Below are 21,737 nucleotides of genomic sequence, written 5' to 3' on the forward strand. Positions count from 1 at the left end.
GTGTCCTCCACACAACCCGCTTTCCCATGAATCTTTGTGTCATCTGCAAATTTTGTGACACTACACTCTGTCCCCTCTTCCAGGTCATCGATGTATATTGTAAACAGTTGTGGTCCCAGCACCGATCCCTGAGGCACACCGCTAACCACCGATTTCCAACCCGAAAAGGACCCATTTATCCCGACTGTCTGCTTTCTGTTCGCCAGCCAATTCTCTATCCATGCTAATACATTTCCTCTGACTCCGCGTACCTCTATCTTCTGCAGTAACCTTTTGTGTGGCACCTTATCGAATGCCTTTTGGAAATCTAAATAGACCACATCCATTGGTACACCTCTATCTACATGCTCGTTATATCCTCAAAGAATTCCAGTAAATTAGTTAAACATGATTTCCCCTTCATGAATCCATGCTGCGTCTGCTTGATTGCACTATTCCTGTCTAGATGTCCCGCTATTTCTTCCTTAATGATAGTTTCTCAGCATTTGCCCCACTACAGTTGTTAAACTAACCGGCCTATAGTTACCTGCGTTTTGTCTGCCCCCTTTTTAAACAGCGGCGTTACTTTAGCTGCTTTCCAATCCGCTGGTACCTCCCCAGAGTCCAGAGAATTTTGGTAGGTTATAACAAATGCATCTGCTATAACTTCCGCCATCTCTTTTAATACCCTGGGATGCATTTCATCAGGACCAGGGGACTTGTCTAACTTGAGTCCCATTAGCCTGTCCAGCACTACCCCCCGAGTGATAGTGATTGTCTCAAGATCCTCCCTTCTCACATTCCTATGACCAGCAATTTTTGGCATGGTTTTTATTTCTTCCACTGTGAAGACCGAAGCAAAATAATTGTTTGAAATCTCAGCCATTTCCACATTTCCCATTATTAAATCCCCCTTCTAATCTTCTAAGGGACCAACAATTACTTTAGTCACTCTTTTCCGTTTTATATATCTGTAAAAGCTTTTACTATCTGTTTTTATGTTTTGGTCTCCATATTTAAGGAAGGATATACTTGCATTGGAGGCCAAGACACATAAGAACATAAGAAATAGGGCAGGAGTCGGCCATTTGACCCGTCGAGATTGCTCTGCCATTTAATAAGATCATGGCTGATCTGATCATGGGCTCAGCTCCACTTCCCTGCCTGCTCCCCATAACCCTTTATTCCCTTATCGCTCATAAATCTGTCTATCTATGATTTGAATACATTCAATGAGCTAGCCTCAACTGCTTCCTTGGGCAGAGAATTCCACAGATTCACAACCCTCTGAGAGAAGAAATTGATTCTCAACTCGGTTTTAATTTTGCTCCCTCGTATTTTGAGGCTGTGCCCCCTAGTTCTAGTCTCCCCGACCAGTGCAAACAACCTCTCTGCCTCTATCTTGTCTATCCCTTTCATTATTTTAAATGTTTCTATAAGATCATCCCTCATCCTTCTGAACTCCGAGTAAAGACCCAGTCTACTCAATCGACCATCATAAGGTAACCCCCTCATCTCCGGAATCAGCCTAGGGAATCATCTCTGTACCCCCTCCAAAGCCAGTATAACCTTCCTGAAGTAAGGTGACCAAAACTGCAGTACTCCAGGTGCGGCCTTACCAATACCCTATACAGTTGCAGCAGGACCTCCCTGCCTTTGTACTCCATCCCTCTCGCAATGAAGGCCAACATTCCATTCGCCTTCCTGATTACCTGCTGCACCTGCAAACTAACTTTTTGGGATTCATGCAGTTTCATGCACAACAATCCCCAGGTCCCTCTGCACCGCAACATGTTGTAATTTCTCCCCATTCAAATAATGTTCCCTTTTACTGTTTTTTTTTCCCAAGGTGGATGACCTCACACTTTCCGACATTGTATTCCATCTGCTAAACCTTAGCCCATTCGCTTAGCCTATCTAAATCTCTTTGCAGCCTCTCTGTGTCCTCCACACAACCTGCTTTCCCACTAATCTTTGTGTCATCTGCAAATTTTGTTACACTACACTCTGTCCCCTCTTCCAGGTCATCTATGTATATTGTAAACAGTTGTGGTCCCAGCACCGATCCCTGTGGCACACCACTAACCACCGATTTCCAACCCAAAAAGGACCCATTTATCCCGACTCTCTGCTTTCTGTTAGCCAGCCAATTCTCTATCCATGCTAATACATTTCCTTTGACTCCGCGTACCTCTATCTTCTGCAGTAACCTTTTGTGTGGCACCTTATCGAATGCCTTTTGGAAATCTAAATAGACCACATACATTGGTACACCTCTATCCACCATGCTCGTTATATCCTCAAAGAATTCCAGTAAATTAGTTAAATATGATTTCCCCTTCATGAATCCATGCTGCGTCTGCTTGATTGCACTATTCCTGTCTCGATGACCCGCTATTTCTTCCTTAATAATAGTTTCTAGCATTTTCCCCACTACAATTGTTAAACTAACCGGCCTATAGTTACCTGCCTTTTGTCTGCCCCCTTTTTTAAACAGAGGCGTTACATTAGATGCTTTCCAATCCGCTGGTACCTCCCCAGAGTCCAGAGAATTTTGGTAGATTATAACGAATGCATCTGCTATAACTTCCGCCATCTCTTTTAATACCCTGGGATGCATTTCATCAGGACCAGGGGACTTGTCTACTTTGAGTCCCATTAGCCTGTCCAGCACTACCCCCCTAGTGATAGTGATTGTCTCAAGGTCCTCCCTTCTCACATTCCTATAACCAGCAATTTTAGGCATGGTTTTTGTGTCTTCCACTGTGAAGACCGAAGCAAAATAATTGTTTAAAGTCTCAGCCATTTCCACATTTCCCATTATTAAATCCCCCTTCTCATCTTCTAAGGGACCAACAATTACTTTAGTCACTCTTTTCCGTTTTATATATCTGTAAAAGCTTTTACTATCTGTTTTTATGTTTTGGTCTCCATATTTAAGGAAGGATATACTTGCATTGGAGGCCAAGACACATAAGAACATAAGAAATAGGAGCAGGAGTCGGCCATTTGACCCGTCGAGATTGCTCTGCCATTTAATAAGATCATGGCTGATCTGATCATGGACTCAGCTCCACTTCCCTGCCTGCTCCCCATAACCCTTTATTCCCTTATCGCTCAAAAATCTGTCTATCTCCGCCTTAAATATATTCAGTGACGCAACATCCACAGCTCTCTGGGGCAGAGAATTCCACAGATTTATAACCTTCTGAGAGAAGCAAGTTCCCCTCATCTCAGTTTTAAACGGGCAGCCACTTATTCTGAGACTGCCCCCTAGTTTTAGTTTCCCCTATGAGTGGAAATATCCTCTCTGCATCCACCTTGTCGAGCCCCGCATTATCTTTTATGTTTCGATAAGATCACCTCTCATTCTTCTGAACTCCAATGAGTATAGGCCCAACCTACTCAAACTATCTTCATAAGTCAACCCCCTCATCTCTGGAATCAACCTAGTGAACCTTCTCTGAACAGCCTCCAATGCAAGTATAATCCTTCCTTAAATATGGAGACCAAAACTGCACGCAGTACTCCAGGTGTGGCCTCGCCAATACCCTGTACAGTTGTAGCAGGACTTCTCTGCTTTTATACTCTATCCCCCTTGCAATAAAGGCCAACATTCCATTTGCCTTCCTGATTACTTGCTGCACCTGCATACTAACTTTTTGTGTTTCACGTACAAGGACTCCCAGGTCCCTCTGTACTGCAGCACTTTGCAATTGTTCTCCATTTAAATACAATTTGCGTTTCTATGTTTTCTGCCAAAGTGGATAACCTCACATTGTCCCACATTGTACTCCATCTGCTAAATTTTTGCCCATTTACTTAACCTGTCTATATCCCTTTGCAGAGTTTTTGTGTCCTCCTCACAATTTGCTTTCCCACCCATCTTTATATTATCAGCAAACTTGGCTACATTACACTCGCTCCCTTCATCCAAGTCATTAATATAGATTGTAATTGGTTGAGGCCCAGCACTGATCCCTGCTGCACCCCATTAATTACTGTTTGCCAACTAGAATATGACCCGTTTATCCTGACTCTCTGCTTCCTGTTAGTTAGCCAATCCTCGATCCATGCTAATATATTACCACCAGTCCCGTGAACTTTTATCTTGTGCAGTAACCTTTTCTGTGGCACCTTATCGAATGCCTTCTGGAAATCCAAATCCACCACATACCCTGGTTCCCCCTTATCCACACTGCTTGTTACATCCTCAAAGAACTCTCGCAAATTTGTCAACCATGATGTGCCTTTCATTAAACCATGCTGACTCTGCTTGATTGAATTATGCTTTTCCAAATGTCCTGCTACTGCTTCCTTAATAATGGACTCCAGGATTTTCGAAATGCTAGATGTTACGCTAACCGGTCGATAGTTTCCTGCCTTCTGTCTGCCCATTTTTTAAATAGGGACATTACATTTGCGGTTTACCAATCTGCTGGGACCGCCCCAGAATCCAGGGAATTTTGGTAGATTACAACCAATGCATCCACTATCTCTGCAGCCACTTCTTTTAGGATACAAGTCATCAGGTCCAGGGGACTTGTCTGCCTTTAGTCCCATTATTTTACCGAGTACTACTTCTTTAGTGATAGTTCCTTCCTCCCTATAGCCCCTTGATTATCCACTATTGGGATGTTTTTAGTGTCTTCTACCGTGAAGACAGATACAAAATATTTGTTCCAAGTCTCTGCCATTTCCCCGTTCTCCATTATTACTTCCCCAGTTTCATCCTCCAGGGGACCAACATTTACTCTTGCCACTCGTTTCCTTTTTATGTACCTGATGAAACACTTACTACCTGTTTTTATATTTCATGCTAGTTTACTTTCATAATCTATCTTCCTTCTCTTTATTATTTTTTTGGTCATTCTTTGCTGGCTTTTAAAAGTTTCCCAATCCCCTGGCCTCCCACTGGTCTTGCCACGTTGCTTGCCCTTGTTTTCAATTTGATACCAGAGATGCTTGCGAACCACATGTGCCCCTGGGCTTTGTGAGTCTTTAACAGGCATTCTCCTGCAGTCCCAGGATTGTAAGAGTATGAAGATACGGAGGCACCAGAAAGGCTTGTAGTTAACATGTGGTTCGGACACATTCACCTGTGGGAAGCATCCGACCGCATTTGAGGCCCAATATTGCAACGTCCAACCATGAAATCATTCTATACTTATGTTGTTTAATGGCATCAGTTCAGCTGTGATTATAAAGCAACAAATTATAACAGGATATTAATTTGGGCATTCATTTGCATCCTTTTCAGCACCATAAGTAGGAAATAGCTTTTAAAAATGAGTTCTGATCCTTACTACTTCCTGTAGTGGAACTGACAGTGGTTGTTGAGGGTGTTGTGGATTGGGTTGTCAGTGGTTGAGAGCTGCCCTCTGTAGTTGTAGGTACTGTTGTCCCTGAAGTGGGTGAAGAGGTCAGTGATGTAGTTGTTGATGGTCCGGAGGAAGATAAAGTTCCTATTGTCATTGCGGTGCTTGATGTAGCTGTTTGAGCAAAACAGTAACATCAGTGTGGGATTCTATAATTAGTGCATTACGGACTGCGCTGACTTTTCTGATTCAGTAGAAACTTAGTACATGAGAAGAGTTCAACATATTATCATATTGGCAGGTTGAACAAAATTTTTCTCACACGTTAATGTTGAAGCATCACTCTCATTAAATATGTGCATGGGTAAATACTAAAAAATAGATAGATCTTTTCGATATCTGATAAGAAAAATCATTCTGCTATTGCTTTCCTTCCAGAACATGCTGTGTAAAATGCCCGATGAAGAAAATTTCTCTTGCTTACTACTTGCTGTCGTTGTTGAACTGATCCCTGTTGTTAAGGTTGTTGTTAATTGGGTTGTTGAGAGTTCAGTGGTGCTCTCTGTAGTTGTAGGTGCTGTTGTGCTTGTTGGTGCTGATGTGGATGTAAAGATTGGTGCTGTAGTTGCTGATAGTACAGGTGCAAAAGATGTCTCAGTCGGAGCAATTGATGTAACTGTGTAAACAAAATGGAAATTCAGATTAGAATGCAGCATGAGGGTCAAGTTCACTTGTTTTATTTAAATGACATTAGATAACATCGGAGAAATATAATGGCCCGGAGTTTGCAGGCCCTATATCCGCTTTTGCTTACCTGACCGCATGCTGCGAAAAAATGGAACTTGTCAAATTTCAGCTTGACTGATTATCCGCATCTCTGGGAAATGGGCATTCACTGGTGGAGAGTTGGGGCTATTTACCCAACTACTGCCCAGTGAATGCCCACAAAACTCTTACGCCTTTGTAGGGCCTTATTTTACAAGTGCAAGGGATAAATAAATACTAATATATATATTTTTAAATCCTTTTAACTTACAACAAACCTTAAAAGTTAATTTAGGCTACTTTTGCACTATATGTTTCAATTTATTTTTCAAAAACTTTATTTTTTGTTTTAAATGTTTAATTTCAGGTATTTTAATTAATTTTGACCATGTAATGATTTATTTTTAGGTAAATAGTGTGAGTTTTTTGGTGTTCCCTATTAAGATTATGGGGATTCCGTACGTAAAAGAAATCCATATAAGGCTTTGCCTTTCTGATTGGTTGGACTGGCCCCCATGATCTCAGGGACGCTTGAGAACTACGTGCACCCCTGGGAACGCCCATTTGCAGGCATACTCCTGCAGACCCAGGACTGCAAGTGTCTGAAGATACAGAGGCACTTGTAGTTTACGTGTGGTTCAGAAGCATTCGCCCATGGGAAGCCTCCCACTGCAATTTCAGGCCCAATATTGCAATGTCCAACCATGAATTCATTCTACACTAATGTTGTTAAATGTTGTCACTCCTGCTTTGATTATAAAGCAAATCATTGTTTTTTAATTCTGGCATGGGTTTCAATATTTTCAGCACCATAATCACAAAATAGTTGTTAAACATAGGGCACGACATGTGGAGGGTCGGGTGGGAAAGTTGTTAATATTTGACAGCGGGTTGGGCATTTGCCGTCAATTTCCCACAGCGTGGAGCTGACCCGACCTACAGCGGTGGGGGACACAATTGAAATAATTATGCGGTATATGGAGGCATTTAAGAGCTTCTTTTCCCCCTACTTTTTTAATTTTCCTGCACGGCCACTGGATTCACGCAGCTCGGGTACCACATCTATCAACCTGAGGCGTGAGTTCCATGGCCATTGCTCCAGCTGATGACTTGACAGCATGGAAAACAAATCAAAATAAAAACATGCTGATTACATCAGCAAACAGATTGATGGAGATTCTGTTCTACTTGAAAAGTTGCTGCTAAATGTTGATTTTTCACTGGCTATTGTGGGTGGAGATTAGAGATAGTAAGGAGAAAAAGTCACTGGTGGGCGTAGTTCATAGGCCCCCAAATAATAACTTCATGGTGGGGAGGGCAATAATAAAGGGAATAATGCAGGCATGTGAAAAAGGAACGGCAGTAATCATGGGGGATTTTAACCTACATATCGATTGGTCAAATCAAATCGCACGGGGTAGCCTGGAGGAGGAATTCATAAAATGCATACGGTATTTTTTCTTCGAACAGTATGTTACAGAACCTACAAGGGAGCAAGATATCTTAAATCGGGTCCTGTGTAATGAGACAGGAAAAATAAACGATCTCCGAGTAAAAGATCTTCTCGGAATGAGTGATCACAGTATGGTTGAATTTGTAATACAGATTGAGGGTGAGGAAGTAGTGTCTCAAATGAGCGTACTATGCTTAAAAAAAGGGGACTAAAGTGGGATGAGGGCAGAGTTGGCTAAAGTAGACTGGGAACACAGACTAAACGGTGGCACAATTGAGGAACAGTGGAGGACTTTTAAGATACTCTTTCATAGTGCTCAACAAAAATATCTTCCAGTGAAAAAGAAGGGCGGTAAGAGAAGGGATAACCAGCCATGAATAACCAAGGAAATAAAGGAGAGTATCAAATTAAAACCCAATGCGTATAAGGTGGCCAAGTTTAGTGGGAAAATAGAAGATTGGGAAAATTTTAAACGACAGCAAAGAATGACTAAAAAAGCAATAAAAAAAGGAAAGATAGATTACGAAGGTAAACTTGCGCAAAACATAAAAACGGACAGTAAAAGCTGTTACAGATATATAAAACGGAAAAGAGTGACTAAAGTAAATGTTGGTCCCGTTGAATATGAGAAGGGGGATTTAATAATGTGAAATGTGGAAATGGCTGAGACATTAAACAATTATTTTGCTTCGGTCTTCACAGTGGAAGACACAAAAACCATGCCAAAAATTGCTGGTCACGGGAATGTGGGAAGGGAGGACCTTGAGACAATCACTATCACTAGGGGGGTAGTGCTGGACAGGCTAATGGGACTCAAGGTAGACAAGTCCCCTGGTCCTGATGAAATGCATCCTAGGGTATTAAAAGAGATGGCGGAAGTTATAGCAGATGCATTCGTTATAATCTACCAAAATTCTCTGGACTCTGGGGAGGTACCAGCGGATTGGAAAGCAGCTAATGTAATGCCTCTGTTTAAAAAAGGGGGCAGACAAAAGGCAGGTATCTCTAGGCCGGTTAGTTTAACATCTGTAGTGGGGAAAATGCTTGAAGCTATCATTAAGGAAGAAAAAGCGCGACATCTCGATAGGAATAGTGCAATCAAGCAGACGCAACATGGATTCATGAAGGGGAAATCATGTTTAACTAATTTACTGGAATTCTTTGAGGATATAACGAGCATGGTGGATAGAGGTGTACCGATGGATGTGGTGTATTTAGATTTCCAAAAGGCATTCGATAAGGTGCCACACAAAAGGTTACTGCAGAAGATAGAGGTACGCGGAGTCAGAGGAAATGTATTAGCATGGATAGAGAATTGGCTGGCGAACAGAAAGCAGAGAGTCGGGATAAATGGGTCCTTTTCGGGTTGGAAACCGGTGGTTAGTGGTGTGCCACAGGGATTGGTGCTGGGACCACAACTGTTTACAATATACATAGATGACCTGGAAGAGGGGACAGAGTGTAGTGTAACAAAATTTGCAGATGACACGAAGATTAGTGGGAAAGCGGGTTGTGTAGAGGACACAGAGAGGCTGCAAAGAGATTTGGATAGGTTAACCGAATGGGCTAATGTTTTGCAGATGGAATACAATGTCGGAATGTGTGAGGTCATCCACCTTGGGAAAAAAAAGAGTAAAAGGGAATATTATTTGAATGGAGAGAAATTACAACATGCTGCGGTGCAGAGGGACCTGGGGGTTGCTGTGCATGAATCCCAAAAAGTTAGTTTGCAGGTGCAGCAGGTAATCAGGAAGGTGAATGGAATGTTGGCCTTCATTGCGAGAGGGATGGAGTACAAAAGCAGGGAGGTCCTGCTGCAACTGTATAGGGTATTGGTAAGGCCGCACCTGGAGTACTGCGTGCAGTTTTGGTCACCTGACTTAAGGAAGGATATACTGGCTTTGGAGGGGGTACAGAGACGATTCACTAGGCTGATTCCGGAGATGAGGGGGTTACCTTATGATGATAGATTGAGTAGACTGGGTCTTTACTCGTTGGAGTTCAGAAGGATGAGGGGGGATCTTATAGAAACATTTAAAATAATGAAAGGGATAGACAAGATAGAGGCAGAGAGGTTGTCTCCACTGGTCAGGGAGACTAGAACTAGGGGGAACAGCCTCAAAATACGGGGGAGCCAATTTAAAACCGAGTTGAGAAGGAATTTCTTCTCCCAGTGGGTTGTGAATCTGTGGAATTCTCTGCCCAAGGAAGCAGTTGAGGCTAGCTCATTGAATGTATTCAAGTCACAGATAGATAGATTTTTAACCAATAAGGCAATTAAGATTACGCGGAGCGGGCGGGTAAGTGGAGCTGAGTCCACGGCCAGATCAGCCATGATCTTATTGAATGGCGGAGCAGGCTCAAGGGACTAGATGGACTACTCTTGTTCCTAATTCTTATGTTCTTATGTTTATTATGGGGATTCCGTGCGAAAAATAAATCCATATAAACATAAGTGATTGGTTGAGATCCACGTGATCTCAGGGATGCTTGAGAACTGCGTGCGCCCCTGGGATACGTGGGCCATTAGCACGCGTACTCCTGCAGGTCCAGGATTGCAAAAGTCTGAAGATACGGAGGCACAAGTCGGCATGTAATTTACGTGCAGTTCGGACGCATTTGCCCGTAAGAAGCCTGCTGCCGCAATTTCAGGCCCAATATTGCAATGTCCAACCATGAAATCAGTCTAAACTAATGTTGTTAAATGTTGTCACTCCGGCTTTGATTATAAAGCAACAAATTGGTTTTTAATTCTGGCATGGGTTTCATTCCTTTCAGCACCATTATCACAAAACAGTTGTTAAACATAGGGCACAACATGTGGAGGGTATGGTGGGAAAGTTGTTAACATTTGACAGCGGGTTGGGCATTTGGCGTCAACTTGCTCTCATGCACTTTTCCCACAGGCTCTTCTGTCAGCCTGGAGCTGACCCGAACTGCAGCGGTGAGGGACCCAATTGAAATAATTATGAGGTATTTGAAGATACTTAAGAGCCTTTTTTCCCCCTACTTTTTTAATTTCCCTGCATGGCCACTGGATTCACACAGCTCGGGAACCACGTCTGTCAACCTGAGGCGTGAGTTTCATGGCCATTGCTCCAGCTGATGACTTGACAGCATGGAAAACAAATCAAAATAAAAACATGTTGATTATGTCAGCAAATAGATTGATGGAGATTCTATTCTACTTGAAAAGCTGCTGCTAAATGTTGATTTTTCACTGGCTATTGTCGGCTGTTGCCTTCCAACTGAACAGTAATTGCAGTGATCTACACTGTAGAAATGACTTATACCATTTAAATACATTGTTGGTTGTTTGTGGTCAGGCTTCTCTCACAGTTTACTGTGATTGTCCAGTTACACATTAAATCATGTCATCAACCATAACAATTTAATTCTCATCACTCATTCCACTCGTTCAATTTTCCTTCAGTCCCTGAATATGACTAATGTAATTTTTCAGCCTGGGACTTTAGGGTGAATTTCTGCAGAGGTTCTCTCACTTGTCCATTGTTAACTTCAACGGACGAGCTACAGAAATCCCGAAAACACATTGTTAGCACCACTTATACTGTGTGTTGTGTCTCCCAGCTCTTCCACTGGTCTTGATAAGATTGTAAATCCACCCCTTTACAATTACATTTAAAATCTGCTTAATTTTTATGTTAGCTTTGCACACACATCTTCTATTTGTACCACCCCGAGAGGACACCTTCGCAGGTCGGGAGGATAAAAGAGCATATCACTGCAGCTTCCAGTACGAGCTGCTACAAGTGTGCGATAGCTTCAAGGAGGGCGACTGGATGACGTCATCAAAACCCAGGTCACTATTTGTATCGTGGGCAGGAACATCGGCAGGGCCCAGGTACAGCGGAGGAACAGGATGGTCGGGGCCGATGAGCAGCGAGAGATCTTGGCGGAGGTGTAACGAGTGATTGAGGCAGAGGAGCGATGAGAGATCATGGCTGAGATTCGGCGAATGTTTGGTGAGGAGGTGCTGTGAGAGATTGTGGCGGAGGTTCGGTGAATGTTTGGTGAGGAGGTGCTGTGAGAGATTGTGGCGGAGGTTCGGTGAATGTTTGGTGAGGAGGTGCTGTGGGAGATTGTGGCGGAGGTGCGGTGAATGTTTGGTGAGGAGGTGCTGTGAGAGATCATGGCGGAGGTTCGGTGAATGTTTGGTGAGGAGGTGCTGTGAGAGATTGTGGCGGAGGTGCGGTGAATGTTTGGTGAGGAGGTGCAGTGAGAGATCATGGCAGAGGTTCGGTGAATGTTTGGTGAGGAGGTGCAGTGAGAGATCATGGCGGAGGTTCGGTGAATGTTTGGTGAGGAGGTGCTGTGAGAGATTGTGGCGGAGGTGCGGTGAATGTTTGGTGAGGAGGTGCTGTGAGAGATTGTGGCGGAGGTGCGGTGAATGTTTGGTGAGGAGGTGCTGTGAGAGATTGTGGCGGAGGTTCGGTGAATGTTTGGTGAGGAGGTGCTGTGAGAGATTGTGGCGGAGGTTCGGTGAATGTTTGGTGAGGAGGTGCAGTGAGAGATCATGGTGGAGGTTCGGTGAATGTTTGGTGAGGAGGTACAGTGAGAGATCATGGCAGAGGTTCGGTGAATGTTTGGTGAGGAGGTGCTGTGAGAGATCATGGCGGAGGTTCGGTGAATGTTTGGTGAGGAGGTGCTGTGAGAGATCATGGCAGAGGTTCGGTGAATGTTTGGTGAGGAGGTGCTGTGAGAGATCATGGCGGAGGTTCGGTGAATGTTTGGTGAGGAGGTGCTGTGAGAGATCATGGCAGAGGTTCGGTGAATGTTTGGTGAGGAGGTGCTGTGAGAGATTGTGGCGGAGGTGCGGTGAATGTTTGTGGCGGAGGAGCGGCGGGAGATCGTGGCGGAGGTGTGGTGAATGAGGGTACGGGGCCCAGAAGAGCTGAGGGCCCAGGGACAGTACAAGCCAGCCTACACTGCGATATGTGTGCACACTAGGTCCGTGCAGCAGAGCAGGTCTCCAGTCGTCCTGGTAAATCCTTGCCACTGGATAAAGGCCTAGCTCTGTCAAGTCTGTGTGGTGGCTGGTGTGCAACGGTCACCATAGGTTAAAAAAATCCACACACAGGCATCTTCCACCCCTGGAGTTCAGGATTGGAATATCGGGCTCTTCATTGAAATATCTGTGAACTCATCTCTTTTGGTGTGGAAGCAAGGCATCCTCATTCGAGGGACCACCTAAGATGATGATTTGTACCAGTTGCTGATACAAGAGTCTATAGATTTGTTACTAAAGCACCATTAACTTTCCATTAATGTACTTTATTAATTATATTCTTGATCGTATTTGTAGATGGAATCATATTACTTAATAATTTTATTTAAATATTACTCATATCTAACTTTTATCATATCATTCTATGTTAGATTAAATTTAAAATTTAATGTGGCCACGCTCCCTGTAAGGATCCAAGCTTAAATCACATTGTGAATTAAGTCACCAGACCCGCACCATCTAATTGTGCCGGGTAATGTGCTGGGCGGCTTAATAGGCCCCATTAAGGTAAATTCATTTTGCACAGAGGGATGGAGCCAGCAGCGGAGTTGGGACCCACCACAGACACTGGTCGCACCGTACCCGCCAAAGTAACAAAAAATCCAGCCATTAGGTCTGATCCTTACTACTTCCTGTTGTGGAACTGAGAGCAGTTGTTGAGGATGTTGTGGTTTGGGTTGGCAATCGTTGAGTGCTGCTCTCTCTAGGTGTTGGTACTCCTGTGGTTGTTGGTCCCGATGTGGATGTAATGATTGTTGTTGTAGTTGTTGATAGTACAGGTGTAGAACGTACCTCAGTAGTTGCAGGAGGAGTGGTTGATGTAGCTGTGTAAATAAAAAGGAAGTTCAATCTTCGAAAGCAGCATGAGATTCAATCTCACTTGTTCTAATTCAATTACATTATGTAACATCTGAGTAATATGCAATGTCCAAACATGACATCTTTCTATACTTAAGTTGTTAAATGTTGTCACCAGATGTTAATATAAAGCAACAATTTATAACAGGTTTTTAATTCTGGCATGTGTTTCATTCTTTTCAGCACCATCAGTAGGAAACAATTGTTAAACACAAGGTCTGATCCTTACTACATCCTGTTGTGGAACTGACAGCGGTTGTTGAGGTTATTGTGGATTGGGTTGTCAATAGTTGAGTGCCGCTCTCTGTAGTTATTGGAACTATTGTCACTGAAGTGGTCTGCGATGTCGTTGTTGTTGGTCCTGAGGAAGATAAAGTTCCTATTGTCGTTGCAGATCTTGATGTAGCTGCTTGAATAAAACAGTAACATCAGTGTGGGATTGTATAATTAGTGCATTACGGACTGCGCTGTCTTTTCTGATTCAATAGAAGCTTAGTACATGAGAAGAATTCTACGTATCTTATTGGCAGGTTCAACAATCATCTCCTCACACACTCATGTTGCCAATTCTATGCTCCAAAACTTGTGCAGAAGGAGCGACTAAAAATAGATATTTCTTTATTGTAGATGATGTCTCAATAGTTGTAGTAGGAGTGTAAACACAATGGGCCCGAAATTCATCAGGACGTAAGGTCCGCCCATTTCTCGGCGGTATTCCGTGGTGCATCATTTAAAACTGCCGGAGTACCGCTGAGACCAAAACGCGCTAGTTTGGTAAAAGATTTTCGGCGGTATGTGAGTGGTATGCAAGCGGTGTGCAGTGGGTGGTATGCAGTATTAAGATCGACTTTCTTGTTGATGGACAGTGCAGCACTGCACAGCACATGCACAATTTGTTTTTCCTTTTTTTCCCACAGATGCTTTTCCCCATGATTTTGGGGGTCAGGGGTCGCCTGCGCAAGCGCAGAGAGTTGAATTCGAGGGAGAGCGAGTGAGAAGAAGCAGCAAAATCTTCGAGGGTCAGTTGTATTCATCAGAGATTCCAGAGTCAAATAATGTTAATAACAAATAATAATTATACAAGATCAACAATAATAATACATATTTTATAAATCAAAAATCATATATTAAATATAATAAATATAAATAGAATGGAAATGCTAAAAAAGGAGTCGAAGTGCAGGAACATCGAGAAGGATGGGAGTGTGGGGTGCCTGCCTTCGACCAGACGGAGTTACCTGCTGGAGAATATCATGGCTACTCCGACTTAACGAATGGTCATCGTGGAAATCTCTCCCCCCCCACAAAAGAGTATAACAGAATATGGGATGAGGTCGGGAAGGCTGTGTCCTCCACAACTGCTTCCTTGGGCAGAGAATTCCACAGATTCACAACCCTCTGGGAGAAGAAATTCCTTCTCAACTCGGTTTTAAATTGGCTCCCCCGTATTTTGAGGCTGTGCCCCCTAGTTCTAGTCTCCCTGACCAGTGGAAACAACCTCTCTGCCTCAATCTTGTCTATCCCTTTCATTATTTTAAATGTTTCTATAAGATCACCCCTCATCCTTCTGAACTCCAACGAGTAAAGACCCAGTCTGCTCAATCTATCATCATAAGGTAACCCTCTCATCTCCGGAATCAGCCTAGTGAATCGTCTCTCTACCCCCTCCAAAGCCAGTATATCCTTCCTTAAGTAAGGTGACCAAAACTGCACGCAGTACTCCAGGTGCAGCCTCACCAATACCCTGTACAGTTGCAGCAGGACCTCCCTGCTTTTGTACTCCATCCCTCTCGCAATGAAGTCCAACATTCCATTCGCCTTCCTGATTACCTGCTGCACCTGCAAACTAACTTTTTGGGATTCATGCACAAGGACCCCAGGTCCCTCTGCACCTCAGCATGTTGTAATTTCTCCCCATTCAAATAATATTCCCTTTTACTCTTTTTTCTAAGGTGGATGACCTCACACTTTCCGACATTGTATTCCATCTGCCAAACCTTAGCCCATTCGCTTAACCTATCTAAATCTCTTTGCAGCCTCTCTGTGTCCTCGACACAACCTGCTTTCCCACTAATCTTTGTGTTATCTGCAAATTCTGTTACATTACACTCTGTCCCCTCTTCCAGGTCATCAATGTATATTGTAAACAGTTGTGGTCCCAGCACCGATCCCTGTGGCACACCACGAACCACCGAATTCCAACCCGAAAAGGACCCATTTATCCCGACTCTCTGCTTTCTGTTAGCCAGCCAATTCTCGATCCATGCTAATACATTTCCTCTGACTCCGCGAACCTTTATCTTCTGCAGTAACCTTTTGTGTGGCACCTTATCGAATGCCTTTTGGAAATCTAAATACACCACATCCATCGGTACACCTCAATCCACCATGCTCGTTATATCCTCAAAGAATTACAGTAAATTACTTAAACATGATTTCCCCTTCATGAATCCATGTTGCGTCTGCTTGATTGCACTATTCCTATCTAGATGTCCCGCTATTTCTTCCTTAATGATAGTTTCTAGCATTTTCCCCACTACAGATGTGAAACTAACCGGCCTACAGTTACCTGGCTTTTGTCTGCCCCCTTTTTTAAACAGAGGCGTTACATTAGCTGCTTTCCAATCCGCTGGTACCTCCCCAGAGTCCAGAGAATTTTGGTAGATTATAATGAATGCATCTGATATAACTTCCGCCATCTCTTTTAATACCCTGGGATGCATTTCATCAGGATCAGGGGACTTGTCTACCTTGAGTCCCATTAGCCTGTCCAGCACTACCCCACTAGTGATAGTGATTTTCTCCAGCTCCTCCCTTCCCACATTCCCGTGACCAGCAATTTTTGGCATAGTTTTTGTGTCTTCCACTGTGAAGACCGAAGCAAAATAATTGTTTAATGTCTCAGCCATTTCCACATTTGCCATTATTAAATCCCCCTTCTCATCTTCTAAGGGACCAACATTTACTTTAGTCACTCTTTTCCATTTTATATATCGGTAAAAGCTTTTACTATCTGTTTTTATGTTTTGCGCAAATTTACTTTTGTAATCTATCTTTCCTTTCTTTATTGCTTTCTTAGTCATTCTTTGCTGTCGTTTAAAATTCTCCCAATCTTCTAGCTTCCCACTAACCTTGGCCACCTTATGCGCATTGGTTTTTAATTTGATACTCTCCTTTATTTCCTTGGTTATTCACGGCTGGTTATCCCTTCTCTTACCGCCCTTCTTTTTCACTGGAATATATTTTTGTTGAGCACTATGAAAGAGCTCCTTAAAAGTCCTCCACTGTTCCTCAATTGTGCCACCGTTTAATCTGTGTTTCCAGTTGACTTTAGCCAACTCTGCCCTCATTCCACTGTAGTACCCTTTGTTTAAGCAGAGTATGCTCGTTTGAGACACTACTTCCTCACCCTCAATCTGTATTACATATTCAACCATACTGTGATCATTCATTCCGGGAGGATCTTTTACTTGGAGATCGTTTATTATTCCTGTCTCATTACACAGGACCAGATCTAAGATAGCTTGCTCCCTTGCAAGTTCTGCATCTAACGTGTCTAAACCCATCAGAATTTTAAACGTTGCTATGAGGTCCCCTCTCATTCTTCTGAACTCCAGTGAATACAAGCCCAGTTGATCCAGTCTTTCTTGATAGGTCAGTTCAGCCATCCCGGGAATCAGTCTGGTGAACCTTCGCTGCACTCCCTCAATAGCAAGAATGTCCTTCCTCAAGTTAGGAGACCAAAACTGTACACAATACTCCAGGTGTGGCCTCACCAAGGCCCTGTACAACTGTAGCAACACCTCCCTGCCCCTGTACTCAAATCCCCTCGCTATGAAAGCCAACATGCCATTTGCTTTCTTAACCGCCTGCTGTACCTGCATGCCAACCTTCAATGACTGATGTACCATGACACCCAGGTCTCGTTGCACCTTCCCGTTTCCTAATCTGTCACCATTCAGATAATAGTCTGTCTCTCTGTTTTTACCACCAAAGTGGATAACCTCACATTTATCCACATTATACTTCATCTGACATGCATTTGCCCACTCACCTAACCTATCCAAGTCACTCTGCAGCCTCATAGCATCCTCCTCGCAGCTCACACTGCCACCCAACTTAGTGTCATCCACAAATTTGGAGATCCCTCATGGTACAGGAGGAGCATATCACGTGACCAAGCTCTCCTGCCATGACTTAACCCTTAGATACATTTAAATTGGCAACAACAATGTTAACAGGTTACTCACTGTTATAGAAGAGAAAAAAGAAAAACTACTCACCAATCACCAGCCAATCACTTACCCCCTTGGCTGTGACGTCACCTTTCTGTTTCTTTCTACTTCTTTTTTGCCTTCTCCCTGTAGCTGCACAAGCTCCGCCTCTCCACGCACCTCCCGACCTCCCGGCCTTTATAGGCCTCTCGGTGACCCCGGACTCACGCCTCTCCACGCACCTCCCGACCTCCCGGCCTTTATAGGCCTCTCGGTGACCCCGGACTCATGCCTCTCCACGCACCTCCCGACCTCCCGGTCTTTATAGGCCTCTCAGTGACCCCGGACTCACGCCTCTCCACGCACCTCCCAATCTCGCGGTCTTTATAGGCCTCTCGGTGACCCCGGACTCACGCCTCTCCATGCACCGCCCGATCTCGCGGCCTTTATAGGCCTCTCGGTGACCCCGGACTCACGCCTCTCCACGCACCGCCCGACCTCGCGGTCTTTATAGGCCTCTCGGTGACCCCGGACTCACGCTTCTCCACGCACCTCCTGACTGCTGAACTCGCAGCCTTTATAGGCCTCTCGCCGACCCCGGACTCACGCCTCAGTGACGTACAATAGTACACCACTGGGGAAAGGTGTTGTAAGAGGTGGAACGACCTGGTGAGAGTAGCAAAAGTCAGTAATGATTTTATTTATGCATTCCCCATGTGCCATGTACCATGTAATTGTAGGTTCAGTGTCACACTGATGATGTTATTTATCCCAAGGTTACGGCGATGTATTTGTGCTTTCAGGCAACAAGAAGAGGATCAATGCAGTGTTTTGATGTGTGTGTGTGTGTGTGTGTGTGTGAACTTGTGTGTCTGCGATGTTAAATGGATTGAAGATTTTTACTTTCATTTACTTCATTTTCTGCAGAAGAAGATATCTACAATAGCAGCGGATCAGCAGCATATGGGGGAGGACCCCCAACACAAGAACCCTTGACGCAAATTGTAACTGTAAACTTGGCCTCATGTAATGTAATGGACTAGAAATCCAGGCCTCTGCGGGTCTGTACGGAGTGTGTACAGACCTGGGAAGGCATCGGAAAAATCGATTTTTAGCGCACAATGCGCATGCGCTGAAAACCGGCTTTTCCGATCTGTCAAGCGCCAACTTGACAGATCCTCTGCATCTCAGCAGCCAGGACATTCGCATGGGCACGATTGCGGTATTTACCCATATCTTGCCCAACAAATGTCCTGAAAGCTCTTGCGCCTGATAAAAGCATGCGCATAACCTACTTTTACAGGCGTAAGAGTTTTAAAATATACAAAAATATTGTTAAATAAAATTTAAAAAACACATTTTATTGTTAAAAACCCTGCCCACTAAGGTAAGTTTATTTTAAACAATAATTTAAAAAACATTTTTTTAAAAATCAGAAAATTATTTATTTTTTATAAGACATAAATAACTTTAATTCAAATTAATCTTAAATATGTGGTGCATTGTGCATGCTTTCTATTTTAATTTTTGTTTTGGTGTTCAGGGAGTTCCCATTATTATGAATGAGAAAACACTTTACCTTGATTGGCTGCCCAGAGCCACATGACTCAAGCTCCAGCTTACGTACGTCCAGACGTGCACGCGCTCCGACGTGCAGTGAGTGGCGGCCTCAGGACCGGGATCTCTAGTGGGTGCAGCAGGAACAGGTATGTGTGCATCTTTTTTAACTTTTTAAGTCAATCGCCTGTGGGAAGTCCTCAACTGGGATTTCTAGGCCAATGTAACTTTATTGCACTGTAATGTTGAGCTCTTGTGATGTACTGCAATGTTGGGGGCATGTAATGCAATGAATATGTATGTATGCATTGTGTGTCTGCGATATGTGATGCAGCAATGTAGCAGTGGTGGACACTTAAGTAAGACTGCGCTATGTCACTGGACTCATGTAACCCTGACCCCTCCTCTGGTGCCAAGCACTTTTGAATGTTGTTTTGTACTTCCAGACTCAGAGGATTCAGACCAGACCCCTGCAGAGAGACCAGACGACAGACCCACTGCTTCCACCTCTGGCATCACCCAGCTCTCTCCCAACTTCATCCCTGCAAGAGATGATGAAGAGGAAGAGGAAGAGGGAGAGCAGCTGATCCTGGAGCCAGTGGAGGTGGAGTGGGGGGGGGGGCGGGGGTGGAGATGGAGCAGGATACACCAGTTCCATGTGGGCCAGCTGGAACATCCTCCACCACCGACTCTATGTTCATGGATTCCCCCATGCCTCCTCTGGTTCTGGGGGACCAAGACCCTCAGCATTGCAGCACCTTTGCCGCAGCGACAGAGGTTGATGCAGTAAAGATCCGTTGCTGCAAGAAAGATAGGCGGGTACCAGGACATGGTGCATCTGTCACAAGCCAGCATCGATATAAGTCGAGTGCTGCTCAAGGCCATGGCTACGATAGCCGGAAACATCGCGGCTCTATCAGAGCGGCAGTCAGAGAAGATGTCGCGTCTGATCACCACGATGGGGCGAACTGCCAACACCGTCAATGCCATGCAGCAATCGACAGGATCGGGACACGGCGTGGAATCCCCCGTGCCAAAGTAGTCGGGTCAACAGCACCTGAGGGTGGGGTCTGCCAGCACCACCCTGTCATTGCGCCTGCAATGTCTCACCCCCAACGACAGCACTCGGGGTGCACTGTTGCACGTCAGCTTGGTACCACCATGGGGAGGTCCGGCTCAGGGGCAGTGGGAAAAGGAAGGGTGGGAGTAAGAAAGGGGTGAGTGAGTCTGAAGGGTGGTGGAGTATGTGGTCGAGGTCAGTAAAAGGTGCTTTATTGTAGTCAAGTGTTCATTGTTCATTTAAAATAGTTGAAGATTGATTTTTAAAAGTTTGTTTCAAGTTGTTCAAAGTTATAGTTATAAGTTTAACAAAATTTTACAATTGTTGTATATTTTTTACATTTTTACATAAATGTTTGAATTGAATTTAAGCACTCTCTTGTACAGTGTCAAACTTTTCGGGTAACAGTCATCAGGGTCCCAAAACACAGCTCTCCACATTCAAGCAAAGCGTTCGTTTATGAACTGCTGACATTACAATTTTGCAGTGGCATACGCTCCACGTGCCCTCCGTTGTGGTGTTGGGGTGGGGGAGGGGAGCCATGGGTTCATCTGGAAGCTTCTCCTCATCCTCCTCCCCCTCATTTTCCTCTTCCTCCTCCTCCGTGTCCTGCACTCTCTCCTCAGGTGGTCCTGCAGTCCCTTGTGGCAATTCCGGATTGCTAAATGATGCAACATGCAGCACCACACTGTGACCTGAGCAACCTGCTCAGGGTAGTATTGCAGCCTGCCTCCCGAGTGGTCCAAGCATCGAAAGCGCTGCTTCAGCACTGCAATTGTCTTTTCGATAATATTACGTGTGGCTACATGGCTCTTATTATACCGTTGCTCGGCTTCTGTCTGAGGGGGGTGGGGTGAGGGGGTCAAGAGACCAGGTGACGAGGCCGTACCCTTTGTCCCCAGCATCCAGCATTTACCTGGTGGCTCAGACTTCAACAGGTCAGACACAGTGCTCTCACACAAGATGTGCGCACCATGGATGCTCCCTGGGAAGTAGGCATTCACTGTCATTATGCGCTGTGTATAGTCACAGATGAGCTGCACGTTGAGGGAGTGGAATCCCTTACAGTTTCGGTACACCTCCGTCCTCTGTAATGGTGCTCACAGGGCAATATGGGTACAGTCAACAGCACCCTGCACCTTGGGAAAGCTGGCAATGTATGAAACTCCCAAAGCCCTCTCATTCTGTGCCTCCTTGGTCATTGGGAAGGTTATAAATTCCATCCGGCGTGCATACAGTGCTTTTGTTACCTGTCGAATGCACCGATGAGTAGCGTGCTGAGAAATACAGCACATGTCCCCAGCTGATGCCTGAAAAGAGCCACATGCATAAAAGGAAAGTACTAGTTTGTGGTCCAATGACAACTGCCGTTTCTTTGGATTTGGATCCAACAATTGCTTGATGAGGGCACGTTTTACAATTTGTACTGTACGCTCTGCTGAAGTAGGGTGGTACGTGGAACTTTGTATGTTTCACACCATTTCTGCTCATGAACTATGCAAAT

The sequence above is a fragment of the Pristiophorus japonicus genome, chromosome 6 (genome assembly GCF_044704955.1).
Source record: "Pristiophorus japonicus isolate sPriJap1 chromosome 6, sPriJap1.hap1, whole genome shotgun sequence".
Lineage (NCBI taxonomy): Eukaryota > Metazoa > Chordata > Chondrichthyes > Pristiophoridae > Pristiophorus > Pristiophorus japonicus.